Source organism: Bos taurus, chromosome 3 (genome assembly GCF_002263795.3).
Source record: "Bos taurus isolate L1 Dominette 01449 registration number 42190680 breed Hereford chromosome 3, ARS-UCD2.0, whole genome shotgun sequence".
Taxonomy (NCBI): domain Eukaryota; kingdom Metazoa; phylum Chordata; class Mammalia; order Artiodactyla; family Bovidae; genus Bos; species Bos taurus.
The window spans coordinates 33,096,348-33,119,293 of record NC_037330.1 but is presented as its reverse complement, the minus strand read 5'-3'; the positions used below and the strand labels follow the sequence as shown (position 1 = coordinate 33,119,293).

Here is a 22,946-nt window from a genome sequence, read left to right as displayed (position 1 = left end):
CCTGCTCTGGGCCACTACTGGGGAGTTCTTCAGCTCCCCATCCCCTTCCCCTTCATCACTTGTTTGTGGTCTACACCACATACAATTTTCATGGATCATAAAATCCTCCAAGCTGGCCCCACGTGAGCCCTTTGATGACATCCTCACAGCTGTCACCCAGCACCACACACAGAGAACACATTAAGTCCCTGCTTATTGACTGAGTCAGTGTTGGGGTACCTGCTTTAGTCCCTGCTTTCTGGCCTTTACAGAGCTTCCACCTACTAATACTTGTCTTCTCACATGGAATCCACTGCTTACCCAGGCCTTTTCAAACACGGAACTTCTCCTGGGCCCCTGGCCATTATTTCTTTTCAGGCCTTCATCACTTCCCAGGTGGTTCAGGTTGTGGATTTCAAAGCAAGGCCACAGAATGTGAGCTCTAGACTGTTTTTTTCATGGCTTCTGCCAGCGCTGCTCTTTCTCATCCATCCCTGAAAAGCTCTGGCTGGAACCAGATGCCAATAGGCCAAAGTCCCTGTTGCCTGGCCCTTCACAGCATCCAAACCAGGAAACCAGGGGCTTCCCTGGGCCTGAAGGACCTCCTCTGGGCAGGGGACCAGAGCCCAGCAAAGCGCTGCTTCTTTAGCTGCTGTGGCTGCGTGAGGCCTGGGCTGCATCCCAGAGAATGAGGGCTCAACTCTGCTGATGGGAATCTCAGGGGTGCAGGGCTACACAGACCTTAAGAGGTCACCAAGCTCAACCCTTCTGTTGTCCAGAGCAGGACAGTAAGTGCCGAAGAGGCACAGCAACCAGAATAGAGTCACTCTGCAATCTAGGGACAAAAGTATGCTGGGCCACAGCCCTGTTCCCCAGCCCTGGGTTATTTTCTCCCCAGAGTTCCCAGTAACTAGACTAGAAGATTCCAAAGTCTGGCTCCCACCTCTTTCTTTCAGGGTCCTGCTCTTTGGCTTTTTCAGGGGAAAAGAAAGCTATTTAGTTTGTTCTTGTTTCCAATTTCATATTAAGAGACTGGAAAGAATAGTATCTATAAGGAAAACACTATTATGGTGCCCATTTGATAGATGAGGAAACGGACGCTCCGAGATAGGAAGTGTCTTGCCCCAGGTCTCCCAGCTAGTGCTGGGATTCCAACTCAGGCAACTGCTTTATCACATCACATCCCTAAACCGCAGATGCACTGGCTGCTCCTTGGAGCCCCAGAAGCCAGGGTAGGGCTAGGAGAAGTCAGCCTGTCTCACACCTGAGATTGGGTAATATAAGCATGGCCAGAGGTGAAGCTGGGAGGATGTGGGCAAAGAGAAATCCCCAAGGAGGGGGGATACTCCTAGGTTTGGGCAGCTCACTGTAGGGATCCAATCACTGTCTTCAACAGTCATGGATGAAGATTCTAGAAGCAACTGAAAAGGACAGGAAACTTCCTTTCTCTGGTCCCACTGTTCTCTGAGCCTCAGTTTTTATGTTTTTGTTGTTTTTAATCAGTAAAACTGGGGGCTCAGATTAGTTCTCCAAGATTCCTCCCTTACTAACAGCCAACAAGGAAAACACGACAAGGAGCACTGTGCTAAATCCTCATGCAGAAGCATCAGTGACCACCATCCCTCTCCTGGAGATGAGGGCCTGCATGGTCCCGGCTTCAAGGGCTTAAATGAGTGGAGAAAACACACAGTCTGGAAGAATACATAAGCAGGTTCTTGACTTCCCATGCAGGTTAGAAGGGCCCTTCTAACCTTTATAGGGTCCATGGGAGGAACTGGAGTTTCAGGAGTGGCTTTTTCCCCATTCCATCCTCCAGATCCCCTCTCATTCCAGGTCTGTTCCACCTCCCTGATTTCTCAGCCCTCAAAGACTTCAAGGAACCACTGTTTGAAGGTGGAGAGACCCGCTTTCCCCAGATCCTGGTGCCAAGGGATGGAGAAGGGTGTGAGGAGACGCCCCCTCCCCCACCTTCCATGGCAGCGTCCCTGCGGGACCGGTTCACAGAGCCCAGACTAACAGCACAGTGGACCTCCCCTCCTCACTGCCATGTGCAGAAGGCCTCTCTTCCACTGCTGTGCCGGGAGGATGTGCCCACCAGGTTGGGAGGAGCTGAGAAGGGCAATGCTCTGACTCCCCTCATCCCTCCACTTCATCTGTATAACCGCACCACCAGTTTACAGAAAAGGAAGCCAAGAGGGAAAATGACTCACCCAAGATCTTATAAGATACAGGCAGCAAAACCAGGACACAAAAGCAAATCAGACTCCAGACTTGCCACCTCTCCACTGAGCGACCAGGTTTAGCATCTGCTGACTCGTGGCCAGCCACGGAGCCCTTCCCCCTCCCCGGAGGGAGGTTTCCACCGGCCCTGAGAGCCTCAGCCCCTACTGAGGTCACAGTTCTCTCTGAAACAAAGCACCGCACTAGGCCCTGCCGTGGCCAGCCTTCTTCTCTAATACACGGCCTGGGATGTGTCCAGCTGGAGGACACCTTTTGATGGAACGAGTTCCCTTCAGCTTTCCGCCAGCCCCAGCTATTATCCCGGGTTATCAATCTCATCCCTCCTTCTGCCAGTCCAGAAGATCTGGGGACTTCGATGACACTGCCAGGTAGCATCTGGAATCTCACAGCCCTTGCTGGGAGGCCCAAGGTGCCACTCCTCCCTTCCCCACCCCCAACCCCACCCCCCCGGAATGCTTGCGGCTTGAAAGGACCGAGTGACCCAGTTTACTCAGCAGCGAAGCTTTGCTAGCGAGCTGCGCAGTTCGGCATCTGTACGTCTCTCCTGCCCCCTGCCGGTCGTCGGGCAGGAGGTTAGCAAGCGCTGGCGATCCCACTTGGGGCCGTGGTGAGGACTGAGTCTCAGGCCTGCAAATGTTTGCTGAATTGACTGAGTGAGTGGATTGTTTACAGTTCCAGGCTCTGGGGTCTAAACTGACCAAAGAGACGGGGACTGCCCTTGGCAAACAGTGAACTCACGGAGCTGAGCCTGGGCTCCTTGGCGGTCCTTTTCTTCCTTTCTGCCTGCCCCTCCTGTCACCTCCCTCACCTCCAGGCTGCATTCCTAGGAAGAACTAGAATGCCCCAGGCTCAGGCCCACTGGATTCTCTCCTCCTACCTCATTACAATTTCCTCTACCCCTTTGAGGGGTCCCTGTTCTCTATTTGAATGCCTCCACTGCCAGCACACTCACTACGAGAGTACCCTTCCCCACATTCTGAGAGGAATAATCAAAAGAATTGTTTTCCTTTCTTCTAGACACTAAATCTGAGTCTTGTTACTTCCACTCAGAGACCCAGTTGTTATTGTTGCCTCTTGGGTGAGCCAATCCCAAGTCTGACCTGTCCAGCCTATGACAACCATTTGGCTTCTTGAAGACGGCAGTCACATCCCTGAGACTCTTCCTCTCTCCTTCCAAACACACTGGGTCTTCACTTCCTGAGACTTCTTAAAAAAGGGGAGTCTTGAAAATCAGAAAGCCTGGGACACTGACAGTGACTCTCCAGCAGTGGAAGTCTAGTTTTTTAGTCTAAAGACCTCGTGAAAGGTACCTATCTGCTGATCCTAGGAGAAGCCCTAAATAACAAAGTGGGATGATTCTTTAGTCACTACTTCACTGTGTTTTAGAGTCAGAATTCACAAAGCTCTTTTACAAGCATGCTATGTCAGTTGAGAGAAATTATTTTCATACCCATTTTGGGGATGAGAAAAGTGAGGACTCAGAGAGGAAAAATGTTGTACTCATGATCATACAGTAAACAGAACATAGCTGACACTCACACTTGATCTTCTGATTCCAAGTCTAACATTCTTTCTATAAAAGCATTTGTTGTAGCTTCTGCCTCCTGAGAATGTAAAAAGATCAAAAAAGGCAGAAAAAAAGGATTGAGTACTTACCGTTTGTCATATACTGTTCTAAGTGCTTGTGTGTGTGCATGCTTAGTCACGTCTAACTCTCTGCCTCCCCATGGACTGTAGCCCGCCAGGAGCCTCTGACCATGGAATTCTCTGGGCAAGAATACTAGAATGGGTTGCCAGTTCCTACTCCAGGGCATCTTCCCAATCCAGGGATCAAACTTGCGTCGCTTGAGTCTCCTGTGTTGGCAGGAGGATTCTTTACCACTGCACCACCTGGGAAGCCCTATTCTAAGTGTTTAATGTGTGTTAATGTTCAAAACAACTATATAAGACATGTATTATTGTTACTCCCATTTTACTTACCAGGGTTAGTAAATTGAAAACCAAGCATTCTAATCCACACAGTCCAGCTGTAGCGCTGGCTCTTTCAACCACCCCCCTCACAGCTCCACACTTGCCTGGGTTTCTGCTCATACCTTTGTTTCTCTCCATGCCTCTTAGCTGGTGAATGACACTGAGGAGAAAGTTTGAGGAGCATTCTCCAGGGGCAGGGTGGGGAGCCCTTCCTCCAGAGGCAGGGTAGTATTTGGGAATCCAGAGGCTCATTCAGACCCCAGCTCTGCACTCTCCAGCTGAGTGTCCTTGGGCAAGGCAGTCAACCTCTCCTCCCCTCAGTTTCATCATCTGTAAAATGGCAGTAACTCCAAGCACCTACCCCACTGGGTTTCTGTGGGTTGTAAGTTAACTTTTTTGTGAGGTGCTTAGAGCAGTGCATTTTTATTATTAAATTGGAAACTGGCTATTTGAGCTGACTGGGGCAAAGCCCGGAGGATGGGTTAAAGCAGGGGACAAACTGTGGGGGCATAGGGAGAAGGGTGAGGGAGAGGAGGAAGGAATGATGGAGGATTTTAATAACTTTTGGTGGGAGCTGACCTTTTCAGGAAATCACCAGTTCTTTGAATTAAGAGGATCTTTCTTCAGCATCTAACCCAACTAGGCAGTATAGCAGGCAGGAGTCTCAGCCAAAAACCTCAGAAGACCAGGAATTCCCCATTTCCTGAGACCACAGGACATCGGCAATAAAATGAATGACACTCACGGAGGCTGGGATTGGGAGAGGTTCCCTTTGCCCCCTTAGAGGATCTTGACAGCAGGGATATTGAGTCCAGATGCCTTTACACCTGGCTTTAATTTGGTTTCATATCCTGGGAATTCTTAGAAATGACTCAAATCTGCTGCAGAATTGTATGAGTTCTAGGCTGATAGCTATGTTGATAATAAGAGCCAACATTTATGGATTCCCATGTACCAGGCACAATTCCGAACACTTGCTTGAGAACTCTTTTAATCTGTACATCATTGCTCTGACACTGGTTTCGCCCCACCTCACCTAGGAGGAAATGGACACACTGAGAAGTTTAAAATATTGGGCCATCATCAAGCAATGAGTAGTGATCAGAGAATGAGAACCAGACCTTCTGACTTGAGAACCAGTATTCTCAACACAAGGGAAAGCCACTCATTTCAAAAATTATTGAAACTGTGTATTGAAAAATTCTTTATTCTGTCTGAAAATGGAAGTGGGTCTTGAAAGATTTTAGAGAAGCTGGTTCCTCTTACAGTTTGTGGCAGCATTTTTTCAGAACCAAATGGTGCCATGGATAACATCCCTTACTCCTCCAGCAGGATCTGGGTGCCTGTTTCACGCCAGGCATTGCACCAGACCCTGGGGATGTTGCATGGAGCAACACAGACTCAGCCACTGCCTCGTGGTGTTTACAGTCTGGTGAGGCAGAGACACTGGACACGTAGTTGTGCCAGCATATAATCCTGTACCATGATGGGTGTTCTGAAGGAAAAGTTCAGCATACCCTGAGAGTACATGACGGGCATGGGCACTGCCCTAGACTGCTGGGGAAAGGGCACACGGCAGGGAAAATTTTGCATCTACGTGTGTAAATGTAAACGTGTATCACATGGAAAAACATCTTTTTCTAAGATTATTTCTCAGTAAGCGTAAATAATGGACACGGACTCAAATTTCACTCAGAGAAAAGACGTTCAATATTTACTTCCAACCTCTTTTAAGAGGCTCAGAGTTCTAGACTCAAGAAGGCTTCTGAAACTGCATAGCCCCTGAATGGGTAAAGAGGGTGAGAAATGATTCTTGGGTGTCCAGTGAGCTCGCGTGGGAGTACCTTCATGATCCCAGGACCTTATAGTGTCCTGGTTTTCCTTTAGAAAATGACAGTTCATACACACTGACGATGTGCCTTAGCTTTTAGTAATGGAGTCATCTTGTTAGGAGCCCTAGCTTTGGTGTCAGACTGACATGGGATAAGTTACTTCTTTCCTGTAGGCCTTAGTTTCCACTCTATAAAGTGGATCAATAACAGCATCTACTCGCAGGGTTAATACGAGAAGTAAATGAGTTAACACCTAAGAAACACCTTAGAATCAAGCTGGACACATGGCAACGGTTCAACCAGTGTGAACTAGTATTTGCCTAAGACTTCAACTAGCAAGGTTAGGATATTGGGATGAACCTGTTTTTATCTCAAGACATGACATAATTGAATTTCTTTTCTTTTTTTGGCTACACTGTACGGCAGGTGGGATCTTAGTTCTCTGACCAGGGATCAAACCCAGGCCCCTTCTTTGGGAGAATGGAGTCTTAACCACTGGACTTCCAGGGAAGTCCCTTGAATTTCTTTAAATAAATACTTTCCTTAAGTTGTCTCCATATAGTCTTTTCTCTTTTCTTCCTTTCATATTTACCTTTTTATGTGCATTATCTAATTTTATGGACTTTCAGAGAGAAAGGTGACAAGAAAGAAACTTGCTTGGAGTTTCTTATGTGAAAAGAGAAGCAGATATGGAAATTCTCTCCAGCATTCCCTGGTTATTTATAAAATCTACCCAGAGGGAGAAACAGAACTCTATATATAAAAACCATGTGAAAAACTTCCATTTAGGGAGCTCCAAAGTGCTTTATTTTTAATTTATTGTTATGATTGTGGAAGCTATTGTTAGATTTCAGACACTGTGGGGTGATGGGAAATTCCCAAGTGAATTTTGCCTACGGCCTTTCTGGGTCCACGGGTGGAGGGGTTGCTGTGAGTGGCCTTCAGAGCCCAAGCCCACACAAAGCTGCTTGAGTGGGGCTTCCGGTGGTGCACTTGCCAGGGGTGGAGGAGTGGAGTGGGGAGGAGAATGTCCTTCCCACTGCCCAAAGCAGTAATGAATCTACAAACAGAAAGATGCTCCTCTGGGGGATTCCTGCCCAGGTGTGCCCTGGGTGTAAGAAAGCTATATCTGGGTTCCTGATCCTCTGAGGGCAGGAAAATAGCTCATGTTCCCACAGGATCTCAGAGGACACAGACATTTATCTCCCTCCCTTGACAGTGGCTGGAATGCTGCCTCTTCAGGCAAAAATAATTGCTCACTATAATTACACTTGGCATTTGGGCAACACTTGATGGCCACTCATTAGTTAAATGTACACAGCACCCCATGAGACCAAAGGATCTCTGGCTCTGCTTTGTGGGTGGGAAGAAAGGGATTAGGAGTAACTTCCAACTGTGTCTCAACTTGGAGTGAGCTCCTGCCCAGCGCCTGCTCCCACACAAGACCCAGCTCAGTAACTGCACAATCAGTAAGGGTTAGTTTTCGTATTCCCCAGAAGGACCAGGAGGTGGTGGTTTCCTACACCATTCATTCTGCTATGGTATTGGATATTGGAAACAGTACCCTCTGAGCAATCTCAGCAGTAACCAGGGGCTCTGGTTAATCTATCTGCAAGTGTTTCTTGAGCTCCAGCTGTATGTATGTGGAATACTTATCTCTGTGCTGAATTTAAGCCGTGCTGATGTCGTGGGGAAAAGGCACACCTCCTTTCCTCTCTCGAACAGTGCATACCCTAACCTGGGGGCATCTGTGCAAGCTCGATTGCTTCAGTCATTTTCGAAGGTTTGTGACCCTGTGGACTGTAGCTGGCCAGGCTCCTCTGTCCATGGGATTTTTCAGGAAAGAATACTGAAGTTGGTTGCCATGCCCTCCTCCAAGGGATCTTTCTGACCCAGGAATCTAACCTGCGTCTCTTTACTGCTGAGCCACCAGGGAAGCCCAACTCAGGTGGAATGAGGCAAAATAACCTACAGGAAATAATCAGCACGAAAGCCAAAGTAGAGAGAGTGATATGGAATGGAGCTTGCTGAAGATTAGATGGAAAAGGGACTTCAAGTTGAGCCTGGGAGCACCAAGGATAAGGTGAGCTGTGGTGAGCTATGTGATTGAAAGGACAGGGCACCGGGGAATGCGGAGAGTGTGGGGAACTCTGCTGCCCCAGCCCCTGGGAAGGGACACCGGGAGCTGTCAGCCACTTCAGGCTTTCTTCACCTGCAGAGGGCTGCCTTACCCAAGGTCATGATCCTTTCCACAGTGGCCATGACTGAACAATGCAGAAATATAAAAGGCCCTGCCATCTCAGCTCATTGTGGGACAACTCTGAAGGCCACAATTAGTGGAACTTTCTAACTCCACCACTCACCGTGGGGTCAGCTGGAGCTGTGGTTGGGTCTGACTACAAGTCCACTTTTTCTTCCTCCCAATCCAAGTTCTTTCCCTTTCCTTCCATGGGTGTCAGTCTCAAAGTCACTATTTAAGAAACACCCTGCATGCTAAACTCTTTTCCGGGAACCCACTATCAGAGTTTGGTAAATGGACCATTGGTAAACTTTCCATTAGGAGCCCACCCCAGAATGTTGATCAGGAAAATGGGAAGTGCGCTTTGGGGAAGACTAGCCAGGCTACAGCATGTAAAATGGTGACAGCAAGGGACAGGGTTGGAGGCGTGATCAGCTAGGGGACCAAAGGGTGAGGAGGAGCTGGCCTGACCAAAGGCAATGAGGAGAGTCCAAGAATCAGTAATGAAGAAGAAGAAGAAAGTTCAGGATTTGGTAGCAGATTATTTTTCAGAGAAAGAAAAGTCGGGACCTCCTGGTGGTCCAGTGGTTAAGAACTGCCTGCCAATGCAGGGAACACAGGTTCGATCCCTGGTCCAGGAAGATCCCATATGCTGTGGGACAACTAAGCACCACAACTACTGAAGCCCATGCACACTAGAGCCTGTGCTTTGCAACAAGAGAAGCCACCACAATGAGAAGCCCATGCACCGCGGGCTTAGAGAGTAGCTTCTAGAGAGCATCCCCTGCTCACCACAGCTAGACAAAGTCCACACGCAGCAATGAAGACCCAGCACAGCCATATATAAATAAATAATTGATTTTTTTAAAAAAGAGAGAGAAAAGTCAGAGAAAAAAGGGTTAGTCTATTTTTTTTTTAAGTTTTAAGTATTACCGAAATAATAAGATTATGGGATGAAGGATTGTTGTCATAAATTCTGTTTTAGACTTGAGTTTGAGTTGACAACAAGACTTCCCAATAAGATATCTTGTGGGCAATTGTGTATCTAAAACAGGAGAGTAGATAAGAGGTCAGGATTGGAAATCTTGATTTGAGAGCTATATAAGTCGATATCTTTCAAAGATGTCAGAACAATATCTCCCATTGCACAGGCTGTTCTACTTTGCGACCGGGCTACTGGCCCCATTGAGAAGTGGAGTCTAATTCCCTTGTCCTTGAACCTGGGCAGGCTAGTGGAAGCTTTGATTCATAGAGTAGAGTGGAAGTTCTGCTGGTCAGAAAAGGCCATGCAGCTTCTGCCTGGTTGTCTTGAAATGAAGCCAGATGCCTTGTGAAAAGTCTGACTACCCGAGACTACTCTGCCAAGGAGGTCGTGTGTAGCAGATGACGGCCAATGTCAACCGCCAACCAAGTGAATGACTCATCTTGGACATCCAGCCCAGATGAGATGACTAAAGCCCCAGCCAGCATCTGACTGCAACAACATGGGACATCTCAAGCTTGAACTGTGCAGTGGAGCCCTTCTCAAATTCCTGATCCAAGACTCTTTTTAGCTGCTAAATGAAGTGAAAGTCACTCAGGCGTGTTGGACACTTTGCAACCCCAGGGACCATACAGTCTGTGGAATTCTCCAGGCCAGAATACTGGAGTGGGTAGAGCTGTTCCCTTCTCCAGGGGATCCTCCCAACCCAGGGATCAAATCCAGGTCTCCCAAATTGCAGGTGGATTCATTACCAGCTGAGCCACAAGGTAAGCCCAAGCTATGGGTTAATTTGTTACATAGCAATGAAACAGGGGTCATTAGCATAGGGGAGAGCAGGACCTCATCACTGTGTCCTGTGTAATAAGCTCCCTATCTGTTACATGACACTGCATCCTGCCTCATCTTCCCTACCCCACAAGCATTCACCGTCCATGGAACTGCCAGGGTTCCTTCTTAAGTGGTTCCCAGATAATCTGATCAAATTGCCTCTCTTCTTGAAAACCTTCCACTGTTTCGAATGGCCTGCAAAGGTCCTCAAAATTCAGCATGCACTTAAAGTGGTAGGATGATCAACTGTAATGACCATGGGGGTGACAGACATTTGGTCAAATGTATTCTGGATGTGTCTGTGAGGGTGTTTCTGGATGAGATTAACATTTGAATTGGCAGACTGAATAAAGTCAATAGACTTTACTGGCCCCTCAATTGGGGGTCAGCCTCATCCAATCCAAGATCTAAACAGAATAAAAAGGCTGTGTAAAAAGCAACTCCTGCTGCCTGATTGAACTGGGACTATGGGCTTCCCTGGTTGCTCAGATGGTAAAGAATCCACCTGTAATGAGGGAGAACTGGGTTCGATCCCTGGGTTGGGAAGATCCCCTGGAGAAGGGCATGGCAACCCACTCCAGTATTCTTGCCTGGAGAATTCCATGGACAGAGGAGCCTGGCAAGCTACAGTCCATGGGGTTGCAAGAGTCAGACACAATTGAGCAACTTTCACTAAGGAGATGGTCTTTTCCTGCCTTTGGACTCAAAACTGAAAAATTCTCTTCTTGGGTCTTGAAAGCCTGTTGGCTTTTGGACTAGAACTTACACCATTGGCTCTCCCGGTTCTCAGACATTTGGATTCGAACTGAAATTTATACTGTCACCTCTTCTGGGTCCCCAGCTTGCCACCTGCAGGTCATAGGACATAGCTGTATCTATCTGTATTTATATCTATCTTTACATCCTCCTGGATCTGTTTCTCTGGAGCTGCTGCTGTTGCTGCTAAGTTGCTTCAGTCGTGTCCGACTCTGTGCAACCCCATAGACGGTAGCCCACCAGGCTCCCCCATCCCTGGGATTCTCTAGGCAAGAACACTGGAGTGTGTTGCCATTTCCTTCTCCAATGCATGAAAGTGAAAAGTGAAAGTGAAGTCACTCAGTCGTGTCCGACTCTTAGCGACCCCCATGGACTTCAGCCTACCAGGATCCTCCGCCCATGGGATTTTCCAGGCAAGAGTACTGGAGTGGGTTGCCATTGCCTTCTCCAGTTTCTCTGGAGAACCCTAATACAGGTGGAACCTGGAAATTTGCTTTATAAAAGGAGATCTCCCAGGTGATTTTGATTCTGACACCATTTGACAAACCCTCACTTACAGGATACAGTCCTTTCAGCCCAATATTCTGCTCCCACTTTTGTTAAATATCTCACCACTACCCTCAAGAAGACAATGGCTTTGCTGTAGAACCTCTGTATTCTCTATTTATATACCAGCTTTTATAGTTTGAGCTTTAATTTCTGTCATTTGTATTGTGAAAACAATAATTGTATTCTTATTCTTGGTATAAAATATATTAAAAATCTATAAATTAATAATTTATGTAATGTGCTTTTAATATGCATGTGCATAAAATTTATAAATTAAATAGCAACAGTAGGAAAAAACATTTCTTTCAGATCAACATCCCCATCACCACCCCTGCCATGCTTCCAGAGAAGCTGGTCCTCTGTCCCAGGCTGGGCTCCCTGAAGATGCCCTAATCATGCTAGTCTCTCTGCCTGGAAGGCTTTTTGTTCTTTTAACGTGTATTTATTGACGATTCAGCCTGTGCCAGGCACTGTGCTATGCAACGTATCCCTCCCTCCCAGAGAAAAGCAATTGATTCTTTCTCTGAGGGCCACAGCCCCTGAGTCTGTATTTGTATCATAGCCTCCTGCCATGATGTGCTAGTTGTCTACTTTCCTAGGCTGTGAAGCTTCTCAGATCCAGGATTGTATCTTGTTCATCTTTGTATCTCAATCACTGGCACAGTGCCTGATATCCAGTAGGAACTCAATGAATGTTGATGAATGAGTTCATAAATGAATGATGATAGTCCAGTGTCTGGTACATCACAGGTGATCAATAAATATTGGTTGAAATGCCATTGAATTGAAAGTGCAGGTCACAAAACAAGTGCAGGAAGAATTTCAAGAAGGGTTTCTTGAAAACAGTCAAAAAGATGCCAAATGATCAAGGAGGATGAACACTGAGGGGAAAAATAAAACATTGGATTTGACAAAAAAGGAAGTTAATGTTAAATCCCAGAAAAAAATAACAATTGACAAAATGTTTATCACAAAACCAAGAAGCAAAAATCAGTATTTACTTGCCTTCAGTGTCAGCGTTGCCTCTTTAAATCCTGTGACTGGGTAAGTTCCTGTGTTAAAGTAAGTACCAGTTAAAATGCCCGTACATTAACCATCATAGCTTCAAAAGCTTTCACAGCTTTTGAACCATCATAGTGGTTCAAAACCATCATAGTGGTTCAGTGGTGGAAGCTCACACTTGAACTTAACTATAGTTATCTTTCCTAAGATGGGACCACTCACTAGCTGCAGGATTATCACCACAGTTATTTTCTCTCTCCATTCATTCTTTGAACACATATTTATTCTGCTACAAACTGTGCTGAGGAGAGTCCATCCTTCAGCTCATGAAGCAGATTGTATTCATAGAGCTTGTTTGTACTTGTGGCTCCATTTTTCAAATTCTAAATCCTACATCTGCCTGGATTCCCAGAGCAATTTAACTACTGGGAAATTCCTCTCAGGAAACAAAACACTTCTTACCATTTGCTGAACCAAAAACATCAGCACGGGCAGCTAGGTTACCTCCCTTGAGTGGAAACACTAGGGAACTCTGGTTTACATTCTGTGGTCGAATTAAGATGAATCCTTCTTTACTGTAGGATTTGCTACAGTCTTTTTTTTTTTTTCTTGTTTGCTAGAGTATTTTATATGCAAAGATACATGGGGGCAGGGGTGGAGCCTTGGACGATACAGTATAAAGTGTTTTCTAAACTCATTTGACTCTTTATCTCGGGACCATTTTATAGGATATTGGGAAATACTGATATAGATTATGTTCATTCATTCATTCATCAAACAAAAACTTAGTCAATTGTGTGCCTGATGGTATGCTAACAACTGCGGATAAAATGGTAAGTAACCAGACACACACAGTGCTGTCCTTATGAAAACTTGGGGGAAGAAAGACATAAATCAAATGCACTAAATTGTAAATAAAATAATTACAACAAATGTAAAATTGCAACTGTGACAGGTGCAATGAAGGAGAGGCACGTCACATGGTAAATGAGAGCCTGTAATAGGGGACTTCAGTCTAGTCAGGGAAGGCTGCCCTGAGGAGGTAACCTGGAAATGATCCCTGAAGTATGAATAGTTCACATGGTGATGAGGGTAGAGAAGAGCATACGCCCTGGGAAGGGAGGGAGTTCAATGAGTGTGTGGGACAGAAAGAAGGCCAGGGGAAATGCAGAGCAAGAAGAGGCAAGAATGGTAGAAAGGCCAAACCATATAGGGCCTTGTAGGGCGTATTAAGAATTCTTATCTTTATCTGCGGAGCAATGGAAACTCTCAGATTTGTATTTTGGAAAGATCGTTCAGGAAATTCAGTAAGGAAATTTAGGGTCAGAACCGTTATAAAACATTGCTTGGACTTAGAATTCTACCCTGTGCATTCTTTATGGTCTGGAATCTACATAACTCCCCTGACTACCCCAGCCCACACTGAGTTCTCTTATCACTAAACTTCTCTACTTGACTTAATTAAATTTTTTTTTCATTTTAATAATTCAGTGACAAATTTTAAATGTACCTGATTTTTGTTCTCATCCAAGCAAATTCTTGGTAAGGTTCATGTCATACAATTTCTCTCTGTACTTTACTATGCTGGGTACATAGAACATAGTTTGAAAAAGATTGATTAGTTAAAGGCACTCATAATTTTTAAAATGTCACAGAAATACTGTCCATGGTCATGGACAAACATATGCAAACATTTGTAGAAGTCTTCTTTTGTTTCCAGTAGGCTGTGTCGAGGGGCTGGGTTTCCCCAAAGCTGGTTTCTTCTTGCTAATAGTGGGCTCACAGAGATGGCTCATGAGATCTCAGAACTTTATTGCATTTCTGTAAGAAAATTTATGTACTAAACACCCCAGGAAATATAGAATCTACAACTTTTTGTCCAATTGAAACACAGTTGGTGACAGAAGCACTCACACTCTATCAGCTTTATAACCTCAGTGTTTATAGGTGGATGGAATTTGACATGAAAGATATAGGAAGACACACAGGATACACCATCCAGAGCTCTTTAAACTGGAATCTCCACCTGACATAGGAGCAGCAAGAGGATTTTGCCTAATACTCAAAAAGGAGCAGCAAATAAAGCTTTTATTGCCTCTGACTTTAGAAGTTTCGTCCAATAACTGAGAATCTGTGAATTCCCATCTCCATTGCAAGACAGCTAATTTTCACCTCTAAACTGCCTACAATCAAATGAAATACTTTCTTCCTGTTGTTATAAACGACTGAGGTTAAAGTACCATTCTTCAAGTAGGCAGATACTAACACAGTTACTATATATATTCTATGTTAGTGACTAAAAGAATTGTTTATATCATTTGTTATAATTTTTTGTTATAAAATGTTCCCTGTCAGAGTATTGTATCTGTTCATAACACAGAAAGGGAGAATAGATATGGGGGGCAATCTGCAGTGTCACCCTTAATACATAAGAATGACTTCAAATCAAATGCTTTCACAGACTTGGGAAAAAAACCAAACCTACACATATTATTCTTCTTAAATATTTGTAAAATAAATTGGATCTCTAAGCCTCAGTTTCCTTTACCTGATAAAGAAGCTGGGGTGGGGGGGTGGGCGGTGTACTTCCCTGGTGGCCCAGTGGTTGAAAAGCCACCTGCCAGTGCAGGGGAAATGGGCTTAATCCCTGGTCCAGGAAGATCCCACATGCTGTGGGGCAACTAAACTTGTGGGCCACAGCTACTAAGCCTGTGCCCTAGAGCCTGTGATTCACAGCAAGAGAAGCCATTGCAATAAGTCCACTTGCCACCAAAAGTTGTTTAAAAAAGGCATTAAAATAAAAGGGAGGATTATAAGCCTGCCTATCTCCTTGGGTTGTTGTGAGAGTGAAGCAAGCCAATGGGAGAAAAGTTTGAGCAGAATACCTGGTATGTAGTATGTGCTCAAAAAAGTCTGGCTTTGATTTTTATTATCTATTTGTCAATTATGTAATCTGATTTGTTTGTTCAGGCTTCACCCTGCTGGAGAGCCATTTCATTTCCAACAACCTGGTTCATACGGGATTCAGTGGAAAGTGTCCCACAGAGGGGACTTAGTAGATTTAAGTTCCATCCCACACCTTGCAGATTTACATGCCAAGTTCAGTAAATCAGAGAACATAGAATTACAAGGTTTTTATGAAAGGTAGAGTTTTTCCAGAGAAGCCAGGACTCCAGAATTGGCCTATGGTTCCTTTCCCTTGGACTCTTTCTTTAAAATGAAATAAACAAACACTACCACCACCACCAGCAACTGCAATTAGCCTCTCGAACCTGTCTCCCAACCTGCAATTAAGATAATCACATTTACCCTAACTCATATAATTACTATGAGGATCAAATTGGATAATATAAGTGAAATCATGAAATGACAGTTTTCATTGAAGCTTGCTAAGTACCTTGAGCTTTCCATGCATTGTGTCATGTAATTCACCCAGTACATAGTTGTGGAAGAGACTGTTGGTGGCCCCAATGCCTGTTCTCCCTCTTTCTCCTTAGAAATAAGACCCCTGATTCTTATCTGGCCTAAAGTATACAGAGTATACTTCCCAGTCTTCTTTTCTAAGTGTGGCCAGAGGTTTATGTTTTGGCAGATGAGATAGAAGCAGAATTTTAGTGAGTTACTTCCAGGTGGTCTTAAGAGGAGGACATGCAGTTGTTCCTCCCATCATCTGCCCTTCTGGGTGCCTGCAATGCTTATTTGATGGCTGGAATTTGCAAAGCCATATTATTAATATAATACATCCTGTGGTAGCATAAGGATTGCAGGACATCAAAATAGAAGAAAATAATCCATTCCTCGAAAGTTTTCTGATAACATGGAAGAGTCATAGTAACATTATGAATGAAAAATGCAAGCCTCAGGAAGATTACAGATACAAATTAGTATAAAGTTACAAAACAAGGCAAACTAAAATAATATACTTTTAAGGTGATATATGTGCATGTGCATGAGTGCATGCACATGCACATATATTAATGAATTTTTAAAAATCCACTTTTATATATATTTTCCCCAAACTTCATGATAGGGACTTTAAAATTCCTTAAAAAATTTTTTTAAGTTCTCAAAACAAGTGGTAGCTAAATACCAGATTCAGGATAGTAGCTATCTATGAGGGTAGGCAATGGATAAGGGAGGAACATTTATATAAGGAGTATGCCTATATAAGGAGTATATAAGGAGTAGACATATGTCTACATAAGTAGTCTACATAAGTAGACTCCTTATGTCTATATAAAGAGTAGACATAAAATACTGGTAACTCTCTATTTCTTGGATTGAGTGATAGGTTCATGGGTATGTACTATGTTTTGATAAGTAAATTAAAAGTTTAAAGACCCATGAATGGACCATTAATGATTATGTCTCAGGAACTGAGGATTATGATAAATCCAATTCTATATACTAAAGTTCAAAGAGAAAATATACTAGTTAACAGCAATGCATGCTTACTGTGTGCCACGTACTCTTCTAAGCTCTTTATACAATCAGATGAGCCATGGTTGGTTGAATCCAAGGACACAGAACCCGTGGATACTGAGGGTCAAACTGTATGTTTTAACCCATTTAATCCTCCTGGTAAAGAGGTTTTATGATTATTCTCATCTTATAGATGAGAAAATAAAGGCCCAGAGAAATTAATAGTAATTCTTTTGAGACCTACAGCAAAGCTGGCATTTAATCCAGGCTGGCTGGTTCCAAAGTTCATGCTCTTAGCCAATGCCCTATAAAATGTCTAAATAAATGAAAGAGATAATTATATTAGGGCTTAGTCATGTAGAAAAAAATTATAGCAGAGTCTTTCTGTAACAGTGTTAAAGGGTGAACCACATGCATAGCTTATGTATGCTAAAACCCACTGAATTGTATGCTTTAAGTGGGTGAACTTTATGGTATGTAAATTATATCTTAATAAAGCTGTTTTTAAAAAACCATACAAACCACAAACAAGTGACTTTATAGTGCAAACTGTGTCCTAAACGATTATTTGCTATTTTAGGGATTTCATATATGTCTATGGGTAAAACACACACTTTTTCTGCAGAGCAAACAAAACAAATCTTACTGTCAGGCCACTCATTTCACAAAAGAAAATGAAACAGAGAAATTTAATTCACAACTGTGAGTGGGAAATTTTAAAAAAAATTTCCAGCTTCAGGCCTCTTTGCATCTGCCAGGAAATCAAAGGGCTCTCAGCTCCCAAGGTAAATTTCATATTGCAGTCATAATTGTCTCTGTGTGTATTTAGGATACACAAACAATAAAACCTAGGAAGGAAGAGGGTGGAAAGAACACATTTGACAGGAAACATACTGATATCTTTTAATTGCCCAGCTTTCTTCCTTGAATGTAACTTTCATTTTTGCTTTTCCTTTTTAATCCAAAACTGATTCTAAAGGAGATGGAGAAAGCACTTTATTTAGACAGCTAGGGGCTTTGAGTTGTACAGCTGCAAGGGGTCAACACTGAAGCCACAATGGGCAATGGCAGCTTTTCCTCAACACTATTTTTTGGTTTTTGACAAGGCACTAAAAGGAGAGATCATCCTGCTGCTATGATGCTCAGGGAATCTGTTGGTAGCTTAACTCTGTTTCCATGACCGCTGAAAGATCCTCCTCACCCAGGTCAGTTATCCTCACAAATCTGGCCATAGACCACAAGGAGAGCAGATGAAAGCCTGGACTGGACCTCAACAACTCCATCACCAACAGTAGAAAAAGTGTTCAAAGTCTTGCCCCTCTAAACCGTGGGTCACTTTTATCCTCTCAGCCCTCTCAAAAGCACATGTGTGAACACAGGCTGGTATAACTTCAATAAGCCACTTCATACTTTAAAGAACACAAAGGAAATGAAACCAGAATAAATCACTTAACTACAGCTTGGATCAACATGTCATGTCATTCATTATTCAGTTCTGTCATACACACACACATACACACACACACACACACACAGGTGGTATTTTGGCTCTGTTACTGATAATGGAATCCAGGCCTTTTCATACCTATCCATTAAACTTACCAGTCCTCTTTATATCAGACAGGCTATCACCTCCCCTCTGGTGCCCCCCACCCCCACCCCAGATGAGCCTTCCTACCATAGCCACCTGTAGGCAATATCTTACATCAAGTTCCTTGGTGTTTCAAACAGCAAGCCACTAAGCCTCACAGAACCTCAGGCACGGCAGTATCATTCTCCCTATTCTCTCCCTCAATTCTTGTGCTCCTTCAGACCCTACGAGATTTGGGATACTATACTTATTTGGTCATTATTTTTACTTTTTTTAAAAAAAATCAGTGAGTCACCTAAGCAGGTCAATTTAGGCCAAAAACAGTCGCCCTGGAGACCAATTTATTTAGGTTAGCTATTGCTGTTGTTGTTCAGTCAGTTGCTCAGTCGTGTCCCACATGTGAACCCATGGACTGCAGCACACCAGTCTTCCCTGTCCTTCACCAACTCCCGGAGTTTGCTCAAACTCATGTCCATTGAGTCGATGATGCCCTTCAACTATCTCATCCTGTGGTCCCCTTCCCCTCCTGCCTTTAATCTTTTCTAGGTTAGCTGTAACAGATAATGCTTAATCAGGTAATGGCTTAACTTCAATTTTGTGTTGTGTTCTATGAAAATCCCCTATGTAAAGTCGTTTTTCTTTTGAATAATTTTTTTTTTAATTGGCCTAAATTAAAAAAAAAAAAATTCTATCTTTAAGGATCATTTCCCACTAAAGGAACCAGAATTACTTGGAGAAATGGTTTATTTTATTTCCGGAGCCAATAAGCTTGGAACAAAATAATCAAGAGGGGGAAGAATAAGAGGACAATGTAGATGAAACAAGACTGACATGATCTGAAAATGGCTGAAATGTTGGGTACAAGAGAGTTCTTTAAAGCTTTGTACTTTTGTACATTTTTTAGTTTTTCCATAAAAAGTTTTTTAAGGAAAGCTAAAAATAATTGCTATTTTGAAAAACACAAATAACAATATCATGCACATGGTAAAACAAGTATTAATAACGCATAAAGCTATATAATGAAAATTTGAGTCGTTCTCCCACCCAGACCCTCAGCTCCCCTCTCCTCAGCATCTCAATAACCTAAGTAGTCTCAACTGTTTCTATGAATATATATATATATATATATACACACACAAAATGTACAAACACATAAACAGGCATATCATTTTTTAAGACTACAAATGGTAGCATATTATACATACCATACTATGCCTTATGAAGTTATTTTAACAGTTTTAATACAATGACTATGTCCACACATTACAGTATCATAGAAATGCTTTTGCATATTTGGTTTCTTTTAAGCTTTTATAGTCTACTCCAGATAAAAGGCTTACATCTTCACCTCCAAATTTCTTAAAAAGCCAGGGCTAAACAGTTTTCTGGAGAAGGCAATGGCAACCCACCCCAGTACTCTTGCCTGGAGAATCCCATGGACGGAGGAGCCTGTAGGCTACAGACCATAGGGTCGCTAAGAGTTGGACACGACTGAGCGACTTCACTTTCACTTTTCACTTTCATGCATTGGAGAAGGAAATGGCAACCCACTCCAGTATTCTTGTCTGGAGAATCCCAGGGATAGAGGAGCCTGTTGGGCTGCCATCTATGGGGTCACACAGAGTCGGACACGACTGACGCGACTTAGCAGCAGCAGCAAACAGTTTTGAGTTTCTAAAAGTTTCAAAGTTTAGGTTTCAGTTTGGGGGACATAGTTACCTCAAAAGTTGTCATGTTTAAAAACATCTCACATTGTCTCCTACAGATAGAATCTTGAGAGATGTAGTTGAAGAGAGTATCAATACAAGAATTCCCTTTCCTCTGCCCAGAGGACATGAGGAGGAATGTATAAAAGCTTAGCCCTACAAATTGTGAAATTATTTGTTCTAGCTCTGTGAAGAATACTGTTGGTAGCTTGATAGGGATTGCATTGAATCTATAAATTGCTTTGGGTAGTATACTCATTTTCACTATACTGATTCTTCCAATCCATGAACATGGTATATTCCTCCATCTATTAGCGTCCTCTTTGATTTCTTTCACCAGTGTTTTATAGTTTTCTATATATAGGTCTTTAGTTTCTTTAGGTAGATATATTCCTAAGTATTTTATTCTTTCCATTGCAATGGTGAATGGAATTGTTTCCTTAATTTCTCTGTTTTCTCATTATTCGTGTATAGGAATGCAAGGGATTTCTGTGTGTTGATTTTATATCCTGCAACTTTACTATAGTCATTGATTAGTTCTAGTAATTTTCTGGTGGAGTCTCTAGGGTTTTCTATGTAGAGGATCATGTCATCTGCAAATAGTGAGAGTTTTACTTCTTCTTTTCCAATTTGGATTCCTTTTATTTCTTTTTCTGCTCTGATTGCTGTGGCCAAAACTTCCAAAACTGTGTTGAATAGTAATGGTGAAAGTGGGCACCCTTGTCTTGTTCCTGACTTTAGAGGAAATGCTTTCAATTTTTCACCATTGAGGATAATGTTTGCTGTGGGTTTGTCATATATGGCTTTTATTATGTTGAGGTATGTTCCTTCTATTCCTGCTTTCTGGAGAGTTTTTATCATAAATGGGTGTTGAATTTTGTCAAAGGCTTTCTCTGCATCTATTGAGATAATCATATGGTTTTTATTTTTATGACCCACCTCCCAGAATATTGGAAATAAAAGCAAAAATAAACAAATGGGACCTAATTAACCTTAAAAGCTTCTGCACATCAAAGGAAACTATTAGCAAGGTGAAAAGACAGCCTTCAGAATGGGAGAAAATAATAGCAAATGAAGCAACTGACAAACAACTAATCTCAAAAATATACAAGCAATTCCTACAGCTCAACTCCAGAAAAATAAATGACCCAATCAAAAAATGGGCCCAAGAACTAAATAGACATTTCTCCAAAGAAGACATACAGATGGCTAACAAACACATGAAAAGATGCTCAACATCACTCATTATCAGAGAAATGCAAATCAAAACCACTATGAGGTACCATCTCACACCAGTCAGAATGGCTGCCATCCAAAAGTCTACAAATAATAAATGCTGGAGAGGGTGTGGAGAAAAGGGAACCCTCTTACACTGTTGCTGGGAATGCAAACTAGTACAGCCACTATGGAGAACAGTGTGGAGACTCCTTAAAAAACTGGGAATAGAACTGCCTTATGATCCAGCAATCCCACTGCTGGGCATACACACTGAGGAAACCAGAAGGGAAAGAGACACGTGTACCCCAATGTTCATCGCAGCACTGTTTATAATAGCCAGGACATGGAAGCAACCTAGATGTCCATCAGCAGATGAATGGGTAAGAAAGCTATGGTACATATACACAATGGAGTATTACTCAGCCATTAAAAAGAAAACATTTGCATCCGTTCTAATGAGGTGGATGAAACTGGAGCCTATTATACAGAGTGAAGTAAGCCAGAAGGAAAAACACCAATACAGTATACTAACGCATATATATGGAATTTAGAAAGATGGTAACAATAACCCTGTGTACTAGACAGCAAAAGAGACACTGATGTATAGAACAGTCTTATGGACTCTGTGGGAGAGGGAGAGGGTGGGAAGATTTGGGAGAATGGCATTGAAACATGTAAAATATCATGTATGAAACGAGATGCCAGTCCAGGTTCGATGCACGATACTGGATGCTTGGGGCTAGTGCACTGGGACGACCCAGAGGGATGGTATGGGGAGGGAGGAGGGAGGAGGGTTCAGGATGGGGAACACATGTATACCTGCGGTGGATTCATTTTGATATATGGCAAAACTAATACAATTATGTAAAGTTTAAAAATAAAATAAAATTAAAAAAAAAAAGAAAAGAAAAAAAAAAAGCTTAGCCCTGTGATGAACTCAGCACTAGCTCCCTTCATCGGATAGAAACTGTACCTGTTTTCACCTCGGTATCACCAGCACCCCACACAAGTGCTTTACTGTCTGACACAATGAAGGTCTATGGAAAGAAAGTTGGGTTTTAAAGCGGCGAATAATTGTAAGAGTCAAAAGAGATGGACTTAGATGGCAAGGTGGCTGTTCTACCCGGTTCTAGCATAAACTAACTGAAGGTGGGGGCACGTACAAGAAGCCACAGGAAAAAACGCGACACATCTGCAGGGAGCAAAGTACATTCATTTCACTCGATTATTTACCAGAGAAGGTTATTAACATATAAAAATCAAACGCAGCTATATTATCGGACGACAAAACCCCAAATCTACGTGAATTTGCAACATAAATCATGAAGCCTAGACTCGTCCGCCGTGGCCCGAGAGTCCCCACCCCGACTACAAGAGTCGAAACTGGAAGCTTCAGTCTCTCTGTCCTAGGTTACCCCAGGACACTCGGGCGAGAATGAAACGCACCGAGCAGTGCCGGCTTCCAGCCCGGGCTAAGCACCGACTCCAGCGCTGCGGGGCCCCAAGGGCCTGCGGTCGGCTTACGACCCGCCCGGACCCGGGAGTTAGTGTGACCCCGCGCTTCGTGAACTGTGAACCCGGCCCCGCCTGCTCCGCGGGCCCCAGAGCGCTTTCTTGCGTACGGTGGGTG

At 43.4% G+C, this 22,946-nt stretch overlaps 1 long non-coding RNA gene across 1 annotated transcript; it reads right to left on the bottom strand.

Moving 5' to 3' along the window:
• Positions 1–12,321: 12,321 nt before the first annotated feature.
• LOC132344862 (uncharacterized) lies at positions 12,322–22,850 on the bottom strand. The gene is made up of 3 exons (XR_009493901.1): positions 22,763–22,850; positions 13,890–13,963; positions 12,322–12,429 (listed from the first exon to the last, which is right to left on the bottom strand). It is a non-coding gene; the product is annotated as an uncharacterized lncRNA (long non-coding RNA).
• Positions 22,851–22,946: the final 96 nt, after the last annotated feature.